General features: G+C 40.7%; 1 pseudogene; it reads right to left on the reverse strand.

The window, feature by feature from the left end:
- Positions 1-16,234: 16,234 nt before the first annotated feature.
- On the reverse strand, positions 16,235-16,681 carry LOC145714167 (ubiquitin-conjugating enzyme E2 variant 1-like; annotated as a pseudogene).
- Positions 16,682-20,670: the final 3,989 nt, after the last annotated feature.

The following is a 20,670-nucleotide window of genomic DNA, read 5'->3' on the forward strand; positions in this document are numbered from 1 at the left end:
CAGGCGACGGTAACAATGAGGCGTCTACATAATGGGCAACGGACTTGCTCATGCCTAAGGAGAAAGATGAAATTCCTGAGGCTAGGCGGCCGACGCCTTTAAATAAAACTGAAATCAAATGAAAAGAAGAGATCTTCACAGTTGTTTAAATCATTGCCTCTCGCACCTGCAGAAGGGACTGTGTGGAGGTCACGTGTTGAAATCTAATACGTGGGCTCCTAATCTCTTAGAACTGATTAATGAATTTTAAAGAGAGAGCTTTAATTAAAACAGGTCCCCGCGGACAGAAGGCATGCTATTCTGCGAGCTCTGTAAATATTGCCTTTTAAACCAATAAGTTCAGTTACCAGAAATACTAGCGCATATAAACAGTTGGCTTTTTTTCTTTGTGTGCTGTGGAAACAGAACTAGATCCTGGAGAGAGGCTGCCTGCGTTTCAAAGCCTGGCCTTTGGCTTTCAAAATAATAGCAACGTAAGTGTGCCGGACATCTTTTTCCTCGGGAGCACGGAGAACTTTCCAGGCATGATCTCATTCTGTCTTCAGACATCCCCCAATGAGGCTGACTGAGGAAGACAGCATTCGCGGCGGCGGCATTACAGGCCCGTTTGACTCACCTCAAGACCTCTGTCCTCTGTCGCACCCCCGTGTCCCCCCCACCCCCCCACCCCACCCCCTCCCCCGGCGCTGCTGAGAAAACCGAGGCCGGCCGAAGGGACGCCACAGTTTCTCTCCCCTTTCTCCTCACTCGGCGGGTACCGCTTTCCTCTGTTCAGAAGAAGGAATCATACGAGTGCTGTTCACAGTAATGCTCATGCCCGTGTGCCAGGCGCGGGGCTAAGCACTGATGGGTGATTTCATTGAACCCTGCAAACAACCCCGTGAGGTAAGTACTAATATTACCCCCCAGAGGTTCCTCCCCTCACTCACACTGGCAGCCAAAGCCTTTGCAGGGGGCTGCAAGTCTCTGTGAGTGTCTGATCTCGTTGCCTCCTAGCTCGCCTTTGCCTGATGGGACATCTGACAGGCTATAGCAGCAGCCCTCACGTTTAGAAATTGGCTTGCCAGGATCTTAAAAAGGAGAACCCCCCCCCCCCCACTGGGCATCTTTTCTCTGCCACGTTTCATGCCAGTCACTTTTACGTAAACTGTTTGCCCTTCCCGGAAGCTCTGTGGCAAAGGTATCATTATTATACCCATTTTAATAACAAGAAAACCACGGCTTAGACAAGTTCTTTTTCCGAGGCCGCAAGTTTGGTAAATGGCAGGGCCGGGGTTTAAAATGAACGTGTCTCCCTCAAGAGTCTGCTCTGTTTCCATTAAACCCACTGCCTCCCAAGTTCTTAGTGATTTGCATTCTTAATTGAAAATCAAAGAATGGAGGACTTGACCTCGGAGGATGTGGCAGAGATGCTTCGCGCTCACCAACGTTCACGTTCTAGAACGAGGTTTAAGATAGTTCCCAGGCTTCCCTGCGATAAGGTGTGGCCGTGTGACTATTTTGCACAAAATATAGGTGGAAATGATGTGAACTTTGTCCAGACTTAGCCCTTAACAACTCATGTGATCCTCACTCCCTTTTTTATGTAACGGACTGACGGGGAGAACTCCCAAAGAGTCCCGGAGCGGAGGTCCGGCATGACACTAGGGACCTGCTCAACCAAGAAGACTTGCGTTGGATTGCGACATGGGCAACAACCCCATTTTGGTAAGCCACTGAAGTTTGAGTTCGAAAGGCGAGTTTTATGCGCCCTCACTAATACGGAGGAAGACGGTAATTTCTGGGTGTCCATAATACAGATGGAAAGGATGGAAGTATAACAAGCCAAGGAAAGTGGAGTCACTGAGGAGGAGAAATCTGATATATGCTAAGTGAATAACCACCTTTCTCCAGGGTCATGTATCCTTCCTTTTATTTCTCTCTTTTCTCCCTCCTCCAGAGGAATCCGTAGAACTTTGAACAAGACCATTTCCTTCCTATGTACAGCTGATTGAAAGCGGTGAACACCAATGGGTCAATCGCTTCTATGTATCTGCAAGCTCATCGATCACCCCAACTGGTGGGTCTCTCAAATTGGTGGAACATGGAGGAGATATTTTTGAGGAGGAATCTAATGTGCGGAAGGCACTACTGGCCGGACAGGGGTCTTCCCTCCTCAGTACCAGTCTTAATGAGACTTTTCTGGAGTTCTACCTGTCCCTCCTAGTCCTTTTGCGGTGACCCTGACCCATGAGAGTCAACACAAGCAGAATCATTCCATTGAGCGAAGGGAGTTCTGCACAGTCGATACCAGAAACCCTAATGGAAACAGGACTTTGGGCAGGAATCCAAAAATCTTTATTTTTCACAGGGGACGCGGAGATTTGTTGTAGCTTTCATCCACCTGTGGAGTCATTACGCTTAGATTCGGAGGAGGACAGATAGACTGTCCGGATGGAGACCTGGAGACCTCGGGGTGGCTGGACGTGATGTGTTCAGCGTGCTGTGGCTGGTCAGTGCCAGAGTGAGAACTAGATTAAGGCTGACTGCTTCCGGACCTTTCAACGCCAGCTCGGGTTTAATCATTTCATAAAGATGAGAAGTAATCTTCATGTGATTAATCTTTTACAGTGTGCTGGGCCTGGGGGCATAGCTTCCCCCAAACTCCGGGGGGGTTGCAGAAATAGAGCTGAGTGGATAATCTCTTTGTGTATGTATTTACTTGAAAGCATCAGAATGTTGTGAGTGAAGTGTTTCTTTCTGAAATATTAATTTGGAGATTTGCCTGAAATCATGCCGTTTTTGCCTCAGCTGTGTTATGTAAAAAGTTTGTTTCTTAACGAGTGACTAATGGCCGCCGATCTATTTATCGTGCTTCCGTCATTAAACATTTACAGGCCGCTCACTGGGGAACTGTGCTAGGTGTTGCTTGGAGAAGTATGTGGATACGGGGGCCAAAGGCAGTGCCTTGCTCTGGGATACAGGCCCTTGAGCTCTGGGGACCCATCTCTGTGTTCCTCCACAGGAGCCTTCCAGAAAGCCGAAGCAGCTAAGTCCTGCTGTCCCCCGGTCAGCATTTCTCTGTCCAGGATCCATCGTTTCAGCCTCATGGATTCTTTCCTCCTCTTCTCCCCGCTACCGGGCCTCCTCTGCTTTAAATGGTCCGTCTTGCTTTTCATTAAGCATTAAGCTTTTGAATTTTTCAAAAAACGTACATAGTCTTTGTGGAAGACATAGGACATATAGACAAGCAAATTGACAAGAAAAGTGCTAACTCCACCAACCATGGGAAATCACGGTTGACAGTTATCGAACACACTTTCAGTCTTTTTTTCCTACGCACATAGGGAGATACATGTATTTTTAATCTATACACATGGAATTATAGTTCATGTAGTATTCTATAACCTGCCTTTTGATCAACTGTGAAAAATTTTCCATGACCACAAATACATACTTCAGTTTCATTGTGATTTTTTAATGGCTGTGTAACATTTCACCGTAAAGGGGAGCTATCATCTACTTAATCGTGATGTTGAACATTAGATTATTTCCAGTTCTTCACTATAATGCGTATTTCTGTGCTCATCCATATATATATATATATATATATATATATATATATATATATACACACACATTTTTGTATGCCTCATTTTATTAATAATATATAATAAAAATATATATAAATATATATATACATTACATACAATATATTTTAAAATGTGATATATAATGATAATCTTCTAAAGTCCTAGAAACTGAATTTCTGCATCAAGGGTTATATACTTATTCAAGGTTCTTAATCCCTGTTTGGCATTTGATCCAGCCTCTCCTAAAAATATCGCCTTCCAGATTGCTCCATTTTTGGCTGCAGAAACCTCAGACCAAATGTTGCCCCACCAACCAAGACGTCAGTTCACACAGCCAGCTAACTATTGTCAGGGCTGAGGCTGAAACCTGCATTTCCTGACCCAGTTGACTTATAAACATTTGGGTTGCCACTGAGGTTTGACAAAGGCTGCTGCTAGCTCATTGTTTCTCACCAACAGTGATCTGGCTGATGCCTGGGAAGAGGAGAACCTGGTGTGAAACAGGGCTCTGGCTCATCTTAGCATTTTTATGCACATCCAAGTGGAAACCACATTACTAGAAATAGAAACATGTTTTATCGATTTTAAAAATGCATACCTGTCTCCATTCGAACTGCCCATTAAGGTGGGAAGAATGCCTTTAGAATGATTTGAAAAATGATACACAGATACATGTTCAACTGAGAGTGACAGAGGCAGCCTGGTCTGGTAGAGAACCGTAGACAGTGGCTCTAACTCTCACTTGGCCACGAAATCTCTATATGACCTTGACATGTCCTTTTGCGAAGCTGGGACTCGGTGTCCCATTGTGCACGAAGAGGAGGTTGGACATTGCTCTGTAGGATTCCTGCCAGTTCTAATGACCTAGGATTAAAGATCAATAGGTTGAAGTTTACCCCTTTTTCTAGACTCTGAAGTTTATAGAGAAGGGGGAGTTTGAGGAAGTCTAATAGTAGACCCTTGTTCCTGGGCTTGCAGAGAAGAAGTAGGATATTATCTGGTACCCTTGTTAAAAAACTTAAATCAGCTTGCTATGAATTTAAGGTGCCTTAAAACCTCCTGAAATGGACTAATTTAATGTACCTTATATAAAAGCTAAGATACCATTTTTGTAAGGTGTTCTCTTAGGTACCATTAAAAAAAATTTTTTTAATGCTGAAAATTAAACTACGAAACAATGCTGTCTTACCCATCAAGTACGCATGCCAATGTCAATGATGTTAAGATTGAAAAAATAAGTACACCTTAGAATCATTGAGACTATTGATATATTTCATGATGAAAAGTTAAACTGCATTGACTTTGTAAGAAACACGATCTTGAGATTGTCTAGCCTTCACACCCTCAGCCCTTTCTATGTCGTACAGAAGGAGAGAGCCCAGAGAAGTAACGAGGGTAACCCAAAGTCACAGAGATGATATGGGACTAGACCCAAAAAGCATTAGAAAGGGCAAAGCACTTGCAGAATGGAGGAGTGAGGACCTCCAAAATTGTACTCCTCCATGAAAGCAGGGGAAACCAGAGGGAAAATTGTCAAAATGAACTTTTCTACAACTCTGGCAATTCACCAAAGACTTGCAATAATCCATGGAACATTTTAATTGAGAAAAAAAAAACCCTCTCATGTATTAACTTCCTGTTTTTACATCCTCCTCTCCCCAACTCAATGGCAGCCTTGAAAACCAGTAGCTGCTAAGAACAACAGAGCATCAAACTGTGTAAGGCAAAAATAATAGAATTTCAAAGAAATAGATGAATCTGCTGTCATGGTTGAAGACTTCAATATCCCTCTATCAGAAAAGGATAGATTCAACAGGCAGAAAATCAGTAAGGACAGAGTTGAACTTAACATTGTCAATCAACTGGATATAATTGACATCTATGGACTATTTCACCCAATAACAGCAGAATACATATTCTTCTCAAGCTTGCATGGAACATTCAACAAGATAGACCACATTTTGGGCCATAAAACACACCTTCACAAATGTAAAAGAATACAAAATCACACACTGTCTGCTCTCAGACAACAATGGAATTAATCCGGAACTCGCTAACAGAAGGATAACTGGAAAATCCCAAAATGCATGAAGATTAAACAACACACTCTAAATAATACATGGGTCAGAAGAGAAATTTCAGGAGAAACTTAAAAATATCCTGAATTCAATGAAAATGGAAACACAACTAATGAAAATTTGTCAGACGCAGCAAATCAGTGCTTACAGGAAAACTGATAGCATTGAATGTATATATTAGAAAAGAAGAAAGATCTAAAATCAATTATTTAAGTTTCCACTTTAAGAAACTAGGGGGAAAAAAAGTAAATTAAATCCAAAGTACTCAGAACAAGAGAAGTATGATAATTAGAGCAAAAGTGCATGGAATTTAAAACAGGAAATTAATACAGAGAGCAAGACCAAAAGCAGGCTCTTTGAAAAGATCCGTAAAATCAGTAAGTCTCTAGGCAGACTAAATAAGAAAACTAGTGGACACAAATACTGCTATCAGAAATGAAAGATAAGACATCACTATACATCCTATGGGCATTAAAATGATGAAGGAAGAGAAGTCACAAGGATAATTAGAAAATACTTTGAAGTGAATGCAAATGAAAAGACATTATATGAAAACTTAATAGATGCAGTGAAAGCAGTGCTCAGAGGGAAATTCATAGCTGTAAACTCCTACAAACAAGAAGAAAGACTTTAAATCAGTAACCTGTGTTTATACCTTAAAGAGCTAGGAAAATAAGAGCAAACTAAACCCCACAGCGGAAGGAAGGAAATAATAGAATCTAGAGCAGAAATTAAAGGATAGAATTAAAGAAAAGAAAAACAATAGAGAGAATCAACAGAACCAAAAGTTCGCTCTTCAAAAAAGAATCAACAAAGGTGGCAAACCTCTAGCTAGAGAAGATTCAAATTACTAAAGTCAGACATGAGATTGAGGACATTTCTACTGACTTACAGAAATAAAAATATTTTGAGACTATACTATGAACAGTTGCATGCCAACAAACTAGATATCCTACGTGAAATGGATAAATTTCCAGAAACATTCAAAGTAGCAAACCTGAGTCAAGAACAAACAGAAAAATCTGGGGTGCCTGGGTGGCTTAGTCAGTTAGCATCTGACTCTTGATTTCGGCTCAGGTCATGATCTCGTGGTTCGTGGATTCAAGCTCTGTGTCGGACTCTGCACTGACAGCACAGAGCCTGCTTGGGATTCTCTCTCTCTTTCCCTCTCTCTCTTCACCCCCCCCCCCGCCCCCACTCATGCTGTCTCTCTCTCTCTCTCTCTCAAAATAAAGAAATAAACTTAAAAAAAAAGAACAAATAGAAAACCCTAAGTAGATCCATAACTGAAGTTGAATTGGTAATTAAAAACCTCCCATCAAAGAAAAGCCCAGGACCAGATGGCTTCACTGATGAATTTACAGAAGAATTATCACCAATCCTCAAACTCTTCTAAAACATGACAGGAGTGAATACTTCGTAACTCATTCTTTGAATCCAGCATTACCCTATCAAAACCAGACAAAGACATCTCAGGCAAGGAAAACTACAGATCAGTATCCATCACGAATATAGATATGAATATTCTTAACAAAACGTTAGCAAACGAAATCCAATAGTATATTAAAAAGATTATAAACCATGAACAATTGAGATTTGTCTAAGGAGTACAAGGGGTTCAATATTTTAAAAAAGCAGCCAATGTATTTAAGTCTGCTAGGGCTACCAGACTAGAATAGCACAGACTGGATGGCCTTAACAACAGAAATTTATTTTCTCACACTTATGGAGACTGAAAGTTCAAGATGAAGGTGCCGCCAGGAGAATGGGCAATGAGGAAAGGTGGTCTTTTAACAAGTGGTCCTGGCAAAACTTGATACCCTCATGTAAAAGAACAAACTTTGACTCTTACCTTACGTCATCTAAAAAATTAGCTCAAAGCGGATTAAAGACCTGATAGCTAAAATTATAAGATTCTCAGAACAAAATAGAAGAAGAGCTTCATGAAAATGGATTTGGCAATGATTTTTTGTATATGACATCCAAAGCACGGGCAACAAAAGAAAAAATAAATTGGACGTCATCAACATTAAAACCTTTTGTGCAACAAAGAAATGCTATGAATAGAGTAAAAACGCAACCCACAAAATGGGGAAAAATATTTTCAAATCGTAGATGTTCACAGCCGCATATATAAAAAAACCTACAACTCAACAACAGCAAAACAACTTTATTAAAAATTGTCAAAGGACTCGAATACACAGTTCTCCAAAGAAAATATAAAAATGGGCAACAAGCATATAAAAGACACTCAGCATCACTATTATTAGGGTATAGAAATCACAACCACAGTAAGACACCACTTCATACCCATTAGGTAAACTATTGTTAAAATAACAAGTGTTGGCGAATTTGTGGAGAAATTGGAACTTTTGTGCACTCCCGATGGGAATGTGGAAGGGTGCAAAACGTATGGCGAATAGTTTGATGGTTTCTGAAAAGAACTTCAAAATACAATCACCATGTGATAGAGCAATTCCACCTCTGGGTGTGTGGCCAAATAAATTGAAAGCAGGGACTTGAACGGATATCTGTACACCCAGTTTATAGTGATATTATTCACAATAGCCAAAAGATGGACTTAATCCAAATATCCTCCAGGGGTGAAGGCAGAAACAAATGTGGTCTACCCATACAATAGAATGTTATTCAGCTTTAAAAAGGAAGGGAATTCTGACACCTGCTACAACCCTGAAGCTATTATGCTAAGTGAAGTAAGCCAGTTCTAAAAGGGCAACACTGTGCGAGCCCATGTACCTTATACAAGGTACCTAGAGTAGGCAAGTTCATAGAGACTGAAATCAGAAGGTGGTTGTTGGAGGTCGGGGGTGGGGAGTGGGAAAGGGAGAGTTGTTTCATGAGTACAGGGTTTCAGTTTTGGAATGATGAGAAAGTTCTGGAGATGGGTAGTGGTGATGGTTGCACAACAATGTGCACATGCTCGATTCCACTGCATTGTACACTTAAAAATAGTTAAAATGGTAAACTTTATGTTATGCATATTTTACCCCAATAATAAAGAGAATGGCATTGTTCTTAAGAAATACACATTGTAATATTTGGAGTGGCATGGCACAGTGTTTCCACCTTACAGTGGTTCAGAAAAAGAAATTATATGCGCATGCATGCGCGCACGCCTGTGTGTATACACCGATATATAGCTGACCCTTGAACAACATGGGTTTGAGTTGCTCAGGTCCACGTATACACGGATATTTTCAATAAATACAGTATAGTACTATACAAGTATTTTCTCTTCCTTATGATTTTCTTAATAGCATTTTCTTTTCCCTGGCTTACTTTATTGTAAGAATAGAGTACATGTAATAGATAGAACATGCAGAATAAGTGTTACTCAACTGTTATGTTATTGGCGAAGCTTCCGGTGAATAGTAGGCTATTAGTAGTTAACTTTTGGGGAAGTCAAAAGTTATATGCAGATTTTTTACTGCATGGGGGTGGGTGCCCTTAACCCCTGCATTGTTCAAGGGTCAACTGGATACATATATATATATATATATATATATATATATATATATATGGAGAGAGAGCAAGAATGAGAATGAATGAAGACATGATGATCCACATGAGAAAAATGTAAACAGTTGGTGAATCTAGGTAAAGGTATACAGAAATTCCTTGTGTTATTCTTGCAAATTTTTGTAAGTTAGAACGCATATCAAAATGGAACAAATTAGATAAATAATAATCTGTATGAAGCAGTTAGCGTGGTGCTCTGCCAAGGTTAACCTTACTCCCCCTTCTTTCTTCTTTTACCTGAAAAGAAAAAGAGAAAAGAGAATTTTTTTTCCAAATCATTTAGTCTTTCTTCTTACTCTGCTGCTGGTGCACGGGCTGCCTCCAGGGTTGTTATTGTGAGGGTTTCTGGCTTTTAAGGGCAGGCTGACAGTATGGCTGTCCCAGGATACACTCAGCCCGGTCAGGGTCATTTCTCAGTTAGGAAAGCAGCTTTCTGGAATGGAATCAGGAGTACCAGGGACACGTTTTGGCCACTCTTTCTTATGCCTCCTTTGAACTGCTATCCTGAGCCATGGCAGTTAGAGAATCTCTCCCTCTGAGAAAGTCTGTTGAAATGATCAGAATCGAGACACCAGGGATGCCTGCTATGCTTTACACGGAGCAGCTGAAGGAAAAGGTGGTAAAGAGAAGAAACGTAAAGCATGCCCTTGCCTTCAAGGAGTTTATAATCTAGTTGGAGAGACTATGCTAACAGGTGCTGTGCTCAGTGCTGGAGGGGAAGCAGAAGTAGACCTCACTGTTCCGGGAGGGCTTGCCGGACCAAAGAGGACACTGAGAACTTCTAAAAGAGATCAAGGTCACAGTGGAGTCTTTCTTGAAAGTACTAGATGGAGTTCTGCCTGCTACCAGACCGTGAGGCATTTCACAGCGGGGACAAGAGTGTGGGTGGAGGTGTACATCAGCGTTTCTCAACCTGTGCTACGCACGGGAGGTCCCCGGGCATCTTGTTAAAATGCAGATTCTGATGTGGTAGGTCTGGAGTGGGGCTGGAGATTATGCATTCTTAACAAGCTCTCAGACAACACTGATGTTGCTGGTCTGTGCAGAAGCAAGACTCTAAAGGAACGATCGTCCACCCTGGTTGTCAGTTAAACCATTCGGCAGTTTTGGGGGGACACAGCTGTAATGGAAACCCAGGTAGCCATGGTTCGTTGGTAGTAGAGTCTTGAATAAAACTGAGTGCGTACTTGTGTAAAATTTCGAGCACTGAATGTTTACTGTGTGCCAGGAACAATGCTAAATCCTTACGTTGGTTAGCCCTTTTTAATCCTTGCAAAACTCCAGTGAGTAAGGCACTTGTCTTTTGGTCTTGATGGCTTAAAAGCAAGGGATGTTATGCCCAGAATTCGTGATCCCCAAAGACCACTAGGGAGCCGAGTCCGATGCAAAAGCAAAAGAACCTTTATTCGAGTTAGCTCGAGCTCAATCCCCTACCTGCATCGACGCAGCGGTGAGATACCAGGGAGAGAGAGCGAGTTTCAAAAGCATAAAGGTTTTATAGGGGTCTAGGGGCAGTTGGTGAGGTAATGGCTGTGGCCTCAGCCGATTGGCTGGGGAAGGGTCGTGGCCTCGGCCGATTGGCTGGGGAAGGGTCGGAGTCCTGTTACGCAGGTCGCTGGGCGTGTTTTGATCAGGAAGTTTGAACGGGTGAGCTGGGAGGTTACTCAAGGGGAGGAGGCGCGGTCTGAGGTTTCTGTGATTTTCCTGGAAAAGGGGTCATGTCGGGGACATAGTCACTCAAGGTGGAGAACACAGAACAAGATGGAGTCAGCCGGCGTAGGCCCGCCCTTTCAGGGACATTTATTCTCCACAGTTCTAGAGTCTGGAAAGTCCAAGATCAAGGTACTGGCAGATTGGGTGTCTGGTGAGGACATACTTTCTGGTTCATAGACGGCTGGCTTCTTGCTGTGTCCTCATGGGGTGGAAGGGGCTAGGGAGCTCTGTGGGGCCTCCTTTACAAGGGCACTGATCCCAGTCGAAAAGACTCTCCTCTTATAACCTAATCACCTCCCAAAGATCCCACCTCTTAATACCATCACATTAGGGATGAGGTTTCAACATACGAATTTTAGGAAGACACGAACATTCAGTCTACAGTTGAGGGACTTAGCACAGAGGTGAGGTCGTTTGTCTATGTTTATACATCTAGAAAGTGGCAGAGGCAGGAATTGTACCCAGACAGATATCCGTGCTCTTTAACCAGTGTACTCTCTTAAGCCATATGAGTGTCCCCCCAGAGCTCTCCAATGCCAAAATCTAGGTATCATTCATTTAATCTTCTCTACCCCCAGTATCTAAAATGGTGTCAAAGTGTCTTTTAGAAGATGCCAAAATGGAAGGAGCATGTTTTGAGTGAATGCTTACTCCATGCTAGGCTTGACCAGGACCCACTAAATCCTTTCATTTAATTTAATCCTCACAGCAATCTTTTCAGAGAGGTGTTATAACCCCCGGTTTATATGCGGTGAAACCAAGGCTTGCGTCGATTAAGCAATACGTTTAAGATCATTACGCTAGCACATAGCGGGAGAACCAGAATTTGAACTCACGTTATCGGAGACTTCGGTCTGTACTTTTCCTCCCCCAACAGGTTGCTCTTGCAATGATCTTCAGAGCCTTGGTGTTGTACTACTCAATGAACACTGCTTGACTTTGGCCGTCAGCCGTGTGTGCTCAAGCTTAGTATTTACTGTTTATGTCACGGCCTTCAGGCTAAGGAGTTTCAGAGTCCTACCACCCCCTGTCCAATCCCCATCAGTTCATAGGCTAGATATCCTCATGATCAAACGTTGGCTATAATCCTGTTCTCAGGGATCCCTCTACACGGTGCATTTTTGGAGTGTGTGGGTGCGGGTGCGGTGGAGGCTAGTTAAACAGACATCCATGTAAGCCATATCTGGGGCTTTCAAGTTTGACAAACCCCCGTCTTCTCGTACATGTTCTTCAGTGGATTTTAAATGGCTATTTTAAAAAGAACATCTTGAACTTCACAGTGAAATCTGAGAAATCAAAGCAACTAAATGCCACAATGGAAACAGATGTGCTAGACACCGGGTGGGGCTTGTACCATGACTCGAACAAAATGTTCTCATTAGGTGCTTTCAACCGTTGTCGAGTTAGAAGGACTTATGTTACATGAAATTACTTAACATTCACAGAAAAGTAGAGAGAGTACTAGAAGAAACACACCTATATACTCACATCCCAAATTAATAAATGTTGACATTTTTTGCTCTAGGGGTTTTTTTCATTTTTTAATTAAAAAAAAAATTATGTCACAGGAACTTCCGGGTTTTGTTTTTTAAGTAGGTTCCATGCCCAGCGTGGAGCCCAACGTGAGATCAAGACCTGAACCAAGGCAGAGAGTTGGACCCTTAACTGACTGAGCCACCCAGGCACCCCGAGGAATTTCCAGTTTTAAGATGGTGTAATAAAGCAGTGATTTTTGAGTTTGGGTGAATATACCCCTGGGAATACATAGGCACTCTGTACCATTTCCATATCCTCTCCATATGTATTCTCTCCTGAAATTGATCTGCCTGAGAAGAGATGTCAGGAGGACTTAATAGAACTTGCCTACTGATAGATCATTAAATATAATTTTTGATGCAATATAACTAAGTGATTTGGGCATATAATTCAGAAAGACTTTAGGGAATTGACTGACTTTGCTATACCAAACTCCTTCTAGTTGTTTATGGAGCAAAGCTTCTTAGCCCTTATATATACAAAAATGTAACAGAAGGATAGAACCGATGCTGTCATGTGTCTCATTCTGCCAGAAAGTAGTATTAATTCAGGGCGCCTGGGTGGCTCAGTGGGTTAAGCGACTGACTTCGGCTCAGGTCATGATCTTACAGTTTGTGAGTTCCAGCCCCGTGTCGGGCTCTGTGCTGACAGCTCAGGGCCTGGAGCCTGTTTCAGATTCTGTGTTTCCCTCTCTGCCCCTCCCCTACTCACGCTCGCTCTCTCTCTCTCTCTCTCAAAAATAAATAAACATTAAACAAATTTTTTTAAAGTAGTATTAATTCAGAGATGTGTAAATTAATCAAGAGCCTATCCTCATCCAATGCATCAAGAGATGAATTTGCAATAAAGTTTTATTTTAGGTTTAATAATTTTTATCAAAACATTTAATATTAATATTGTCTTAAACAAAATCTAATGCTGGTAATTATAATTATAAATCAATCCAGAAGAAAAAAAATAACACATAGAGACTTGTGTTTATAGAACATTTAAAAAAAATTAATTTCAATGTATGTTTTGTTTTCTGTGACTTATTTATAGATACTCAGGCACCAACATATATTATGATAAAAATCTGGGCAACAGAATGGATATATGACGTCAAGGAAGAACAGGAACTATGTATATTTAAAGTAGATAATGGTGAGTAGTAAATAATGGTTTCATAGTTTTATTAACAATATGTGGGAAATGGTATCCCTCGTACCTACTTACACATAAGACAAAGAAAAAGTCATTTTTGAAATGTGCAAAGAGGTGCGTTGTTCCTAGAAATTCTTTTGGGGAATGACAATAAAAACACTTGGAAAACCACTGTGATGAAGACTTCACCTCCTCTCATAAATAATCTCAAATCAACCAGGTGGAAAAGAAAACATGCAATCTGCTTATTTTGAACTTAGATTTGTTTGACTACTAATTCAGTTTCTCTAGTGCTTTAGTCTGTATATTCTGGATCAATTTAAGCAGATTCTTACAAACACGATCAATCTGTCTGATTTTCAAATTTATCGGCATCCATTGTTCATGGTGTCCCTTTATTATCTTTACATTTCTACAGTATCTTATTAACGCCCTCTTTTTCATTTCTGTCATTTATTTGTCTTTTCAGATAACCAACTCAGGATGTTGATCATTTCTATTGTTTTTAGTAATATTTCATTTTCAATTTTATTTTTATCACCCCCTTCTTTTTTTGCTTTGTGTTCCTTGTTATTTTTTCTTACCTCTTGATTCGACCTTTTATCTCATTAATTTCAGTTTTTTCCATTCCCTAACTATGTACTTAAAACTATAAAATTTTCCTTCAGATTATCTCAGCCCATCCAGGAATCGCCTTTTAGGGAGAGCTTTATAGTACAGAGATCACACTTATTTTTAAAGATGAGGAGCTTCACTGAAACTGAAAGGGGAATTTGTGACCCGGGACAATGTGTTTATGATCACCTATTCCAGTAGCAGTAAGAACAGATAAGAATTCTTGATCTTTTCTGTGTCAGTGTAACTGCACTAATGTGAGTTCGCTCCTTAGTGAGTTACAGGTAGAGACCACACCATGAGGAGATGTCACACAAAGGAAAACTACTTTTGCTGCAAACAAGGAGTTCGGGGGTGGGGGGGTGGGAATAGCTCACAAACCATGACTCCCCGGTGCAAGAGTGAGTGAGTCCCTTTTATTTCAGGTTAGGATGAATTCTCAGAAAGCGGAGTCATCATCTGTAGGGGTGGGTATCAGGGTTGTATGTTATGTTAATGAGGTTTGTGTTTCTCCTCGGGCGGATATTTCAACATAATAACGAGGTAGAGGCAACTCTGGTCCATCTGCCCAGGTGTGAGTAGGGGGTTAGAGCGCAAACGAATCCAGGGCCCATGGAGTGCTTTGTGTTGTTTGCCTCTAAAACAAGGTTAGCTTTCCAGTGAAGAAGGGGGTTCAGTGGGGGAGGGGTCTTGCTGGTGACAGTTTTAACCTCATTAACCCTACACAGGAGGCCCAGTTTCAGTCCTGCAAAAACAACCCAAGACGGTGCATTAAGTCAGTCTTTACTTTTGAAACAGCACTGGGAGTTTCCCCCTTGATTTATTGTCTCTGATTTGGTTAGGCTGTTTCCTGGCCTGGTAGAGACAATTAGGTTTTGTATTCCCTTTGTTCCCTTAAAATCCTTAACTACTAAGGTTTTTGCATTTCTTTGTTCTAACACCTCCTAGGGAAGTTCTGCAAAGAGTGTGCTAGGGCGAATAGAGCCGGTGAGGCACAGATCACAGAAAATAGGGGCGGGGGTGGGGTGGGGGTGGGGTGGGGTGGGGAGCTAAGATGGCTTCTCTTTGTTTTCTAGAACCTGTGTCTGTCTCCTCTTTCTTTCTCTGGGGACCCCTCACTCTTGCTGCTTATTCTGAGACCTTAATATGCAATGGCTCATTTAATTCTCACAATAATTCCATGATGTAGGCCTCTTGTGCCTTCAGTGGTCCCCAGTTTAGAGATGGGGAAACTGCAGCTTTGGATGTTTAAACGATTCACCCCTGATCAGGTAGCTGATAAGCACTATTCCATGATTCAAACCCTGGAAATGTGATTCTTGATCTGAATTTTTACTGATAGGGAAAGATCTGTTATAAGATGGCCGACAGGACTGATAGGGAAATTCCAGTCCCTGACCGAAGACTCCCCTTCCGGGTTCTTCTTCCTACCTGGCTTGCCTCGGGCCAAATTACTACTAATGCGGAATGCGGAAGCAGCAGACCAGAAGTTGTTCCCTCTGCTTATGCTGGGGGCTCAGACCTCTGGGGAGCGATCTCCTCTGAGCCCGCCGGTGTGAAATCAACCTCCTGCCTTCCAAGATCTCTGAGTGTCACTCGGTTCTTCCACCGGGTGATCCAGACCAGGTTCCATAACATTCCCACTGTGTTACGCTGCTTACGAAATGGAGATGCTCATGCTTATTCCATATGGTTATTGGAAGATTACATTAATCCAGGTAATGCTATGATTTAGCAATTAGCACAGGTATATGAAATTCAGGACTCAGTAGGTCAGTGTTGGTATATTTTACTAGTCACGTAGCTGTCATTAGATCCATTAGGGTCTTTTTTTTTTAATAGCACAACTTACATTTTACATGGACAAAAAAATCAGTATAGTTTACAGTATCTTAAGATAAATTGCCTTTGGATGGGAGCTTCCTTTCTAGTACTTTGAGGTCTACAAGACATATCTAGAAAATTTACTATTGTGGAAAATGAAGACCGCTTAAATCAAATTGGGGGAGGGGGAGGGGCTGTAGTGTTTCTTTTTCATTAATTGCTGTAACACTGTCCTGGGGGTGGGGGTGGGGCAGCTGAGGGAGTTTCATGGTTTCTTTTGACATCATTAGGCGCCAGAGCTCTTGCAGGATGACTTTGATGCTATGTGAATTCTGCCATTTTGCTAGCACTGATATGACTCTTAGGTCCACCACTCCATTAGAACTATTAACTCCATATTAATTTTTGTTACAAATCTTACAAAGTGGGGGGCGGGGGGGGGAGGTTGCTGCTGGGTATTTCGGTCCACATTCTATTTTAAGGCTGTATATTTGGTTTTCATAGATTATTCTTGGAGGCCCAATTATCATCCCTGTCCATCTTGTAAGTGTCAGGTCTTCATCACCTTCTAGACCCTACTCCTTTCTGGCCTTCTTCCCGTTCTTCCGACAGTCGAAAATTGCGAGGGACCTTTACTCCCGAGCCCATGGTGGCTGCCATCTTGCGTTGCTGTTGCTCTCCATTAGGGTCTTTTAATCCAACGTTCCTTTCATCTGTATCCTGAACCTACTCTATTCCAAACCACCAGTTTATTCACCAAAATAGAGAATATTTGTTGAATACCAGGCACTATTCTAAGCACTTTACATGTAGTGGCCTCATTAATCTTCATATCATCCCTCTGAGGAAGGTACTGGCATTGTCCCGATTTTACAAGGGAGGAAATACAGGCCAAGAGAGAGACGAAGTAACTTCCCCAAGATCCCTGGCCAGTAAGCCAGGATTTGGAATCGAAGCACCCTGTTCTCTGAAGTGCCATATGCTGTATGTTGTAGATGCGTCACAGTTAAGTCAGTTCCCAGTGTTTTTACTCAATTCCATAATCATATGCTAGAATTCATATTATGGGCCAGAGTTCTTCTTCAAATCCAGTGACTGACCAGTGGGTGCTGACCTGCAAAAAAGTATATATCAGGCAGAAGACTTTGTTGACAATTCAGGATCTGATTTCTGCTGAGGAACATTTTAACATAATCATTCAAGATGTAAAATAGTGATTTTTTTTCCAATACAGACCGTACAAGTAAAACAGAAATTATTTGCCTCAGCAGTATCTGCATTAAATGTACACGTGATGTGAATACTTACATGATATTTTTGAATGCAAATAGAAATGTGATCATTTAAACTATTGTTTGATGAAAACTAATCTTGGAATTAGCGAAGTGTCACGTCACGCCCAACGCAACAGGTCTAAAATAAAGGAAACTCAAAAATGCAAAATGGTATACGAATGTCAAAATATCAGCATATCTCAAAAATATCAGTGTCTCTCCAAGTATCTTAAGGAAATAGGAAATGCCATTGAAATTCCAGAACGTTGAAAATATGAAGGTCAAATTGAACTCTCCAAATCGCAATATGGTAAGGTTAAGGTTGAGGCCACATTTACCTAGAGAGCTACTCCGATGAAGATGGTAAGGGTGAAGAGAAATTCAGAAAGATTTTACATGCATATCGCCCCCTAACATTCCTTCTTAACCATACAAGAGTGCCAACGGAGACCAAATTTAATGTCTGAAAATATTTATTATTTTTTATTACATTAGCTATGTATACAAGTGAAGAGGAGCGGATAAAGTAGATATAAAAATTTAAACAGTCTGTCACTCAGAGGTATTTGTTCTTTAAATCTTGCTGTGTGTTGCAGTTCATTCTTCTGCACACACGGGTGTAGTTTGAAACAAAATATTACCGCGGATGCTGGTTTAAACTTTTAAAAAACATAAATACTTAAAACACCTTTTGATAAATAATAATCGGCAATATCTTTTTAAGTGATTGAAAGCGTTCCTCTGTTTGAAAGAACCCTGCATTATTCATCCAGTCGTCTATTATTGGCGTTCTATCTAGCTTGTGGTGTATATCTATTAAAAACAGTGCTGCAATGTAGATATTTTTTCAGGATACAGATCTTGCATGTATTTTGTTAGATTATACATAACTATTTTATCCTTTTGGTGGTATCGTAAAAAGCAATGCTTCATTTTAAATTTCAGTTCCAAATAAATAAATAAATTTCAGTTCCAATTGTTTGTTGCTAACATATAGAAATACAACTGATTTTTGTATATAGTAGACGTTATATCCTATGACTTTGATCAACTCATTTGTTCTAGAATTTTTTAAAGGCTTTTTTAAAAAAAGTTTATTTATTTTGACAGAGAGAGCATCCAAATGCGAGTGGGGGCAGGGGCAGAGAGAGAGAGGGAGAGAGAGAGAATCCCAAGCAGGTTCCACACCATCAGCATGGAGCCCAATGCCAGGCTCAGACTCACAAACCATGATGTCATGACCTGGGCCAAGATCAGCCTCTTAACCGACTGAGCCACCCAGGCACCCCTGTTCTAGAAGCTTTATAGTACATTGACATTTTCCACAGAAACAATCATGTCTTTTAAGAATGAAGGTAGTGTTATCCCTTTCAAATAGCTTTTGATTTGAGAGTAGGAAAAGTATTTTCTTCTATTTTATTTGTAGCTAGGATCTCCAGCACAGTGTTGAATAAGAGAGGTAAGAGTGGACATCTCTGTCTTATTCTAGAGAATATCTGCTGGCTGTAGTTTTTTATAGATGCTTTTTATCAATGTTAGGAATTTCTCTTTTATTCTTGTTTCTGGAGAGTTTTTAACGTGAGTGTGTGTTGAATCTTGTCAAATATTTTTGTGGCACAGAGTGAGAAAATTTTAAAAAATTTTTAAATTTATTATAATGAATTGCTTTATTGGTCTTTGACAAAGTTTTGAACCGACTACATTCTTGGGTTAAACTGTACTTGGGTATATTATATTATTCTTTTTATATATTGTTAGATTAAATATGCCAATATCTTATTAAGGTTTTTTCATATCTGTATTCAGAAGGGTTATTGTTCTCTAGTTTTTTTTTTTTCTTTCTTTCTTGTAATGTCTTCGGTTTGGTATTAGGATAAAGATGGCCCCATAAGCTCTGAGTTGTTAACTATTCCTTCTTTTGGCTCAATTGTTTTCTTTGGGGAGGTTTTTAACCTGAGGATTGGGGCTTTGTTTGTGGGAATGTTTTGACTATAAATTCTGTTTCTTTAATGTAAGTCATAAGGCTATGCAGGTGATCTCCTTTTCCGGAGTAACTTTAGTGGTTTTGTTTCTCAGTGTATATTTCAGTTTCATAAGGTTACCAAATGTATTGGCACAAAGTTGTTCATAAAATGGCCTTAATATCTTCTAAATATCTTTACAAACTATAGTTATATCACTAGTCTTATTTGGGATGTTGATAATTTGTGTCTCCTCTTTTTTCGTGGGTGGATCAGTTTTACTGATCTTTTCAAAGAAACCAAATTTAGTTTCATTGATTTTTTTGTGTGTGGTGTTTTTTTTTCTTAATTTTATCTTCTCTTTATTATTTCCTTCGTTTTGTTTGTTTAGGGTTTAATTTCCTGTACTCTTTCTAGTTTTTGAGGTGGCAGCTCAGATTGTTGATTTGAGACTTATGCTTTTTTCTAATTTATGCATCGACTGCTGTAAAAGCCCCCTGTCCACACTGGTTTAGCTGCATGTAACAAAGTTTGACTAAAGTATGTTTTATTTTTATTCAACTCAAATTGTTTTCTGATTCTCCTTGTGACTTCTGTATTGTTTCATAAGTTATTTAGAAGCGTACCTTGAGGTGCCTGGGTGGCTCAGTGGGTTAAGTGTCCCACTTTTGATTTCAGCTCAGGTCATGATCTCGTGGTTCGTGACATCGAGCTCTGCCATGTTGGGCTCTGTGTTGACAGTACGGAGCCTGCTTGGGATTCTCTCTCTCTCTCTCTCTCTCTCTCCTCCACTCGTGCTGTCCCTTTCTCTCTCTCTCTCAGAATAAATAAACTTTAAAAAAAGGAAGTGTATCTCTTAATTTCCAAATATTTGAGGGTATTCCAGATGTCTTTCTGTTATTGACTTGTAGTTTATTTATTTTTTATCCAGAGAACACACTTTGTATCATTTTAATTCCTTAAATATTTTTGGAGGACTTCCACTTCAAAGAAGATGGAGTAGACGTACTTTTTCTTCTTTTCTGCTAAGTGCAACCAAAAGCCCTGGAAGTTATATAACAAATATAAAAAGATTTTGAAACACGGAGAAGAATGCAAACTGTCGAGGGACCTCGGGGTCTGAGGTGCAACATGGTGCTGAGTTCCCTGGGTTTCATTTTGCTCCTAGGTCCCAGACTTGGAGCTGAAGAAGTCAGTGACACAGAAACAGCAATGGGCACAGCCCCCTTCCTCCCCACCCCTCCCCCCAAAAAAAAGAAGAAGGAGGAGAAGGAGGAAGAAGAAGGAGGAGGAGGAAGAAGAAAAGGAAGAATAAGAAAAGGAAGAAGAAGAAGAAGAAGAAGCCACCCTAATGAAAGCGTGTTCTCAGGGTGCCTGGGTGGCTCAGTCAGTTGAGCATCTGATTCTTGATTTC

This window comes from Panthera onca, chromosome X (genome assembly GCF_046562875.1).
Source record: "Panthera onca isolate mPanOnc1 chromosome X, mPanOnc1 haplotype 2, whole genome shotgun sequence".
Classification (NCBI taxonomy): domain Eukaryota; kingdom Metazoa; phylum Chordata; class Mammalia; order Carnivora; family Felidae; genus Panthera; species Panthera onca.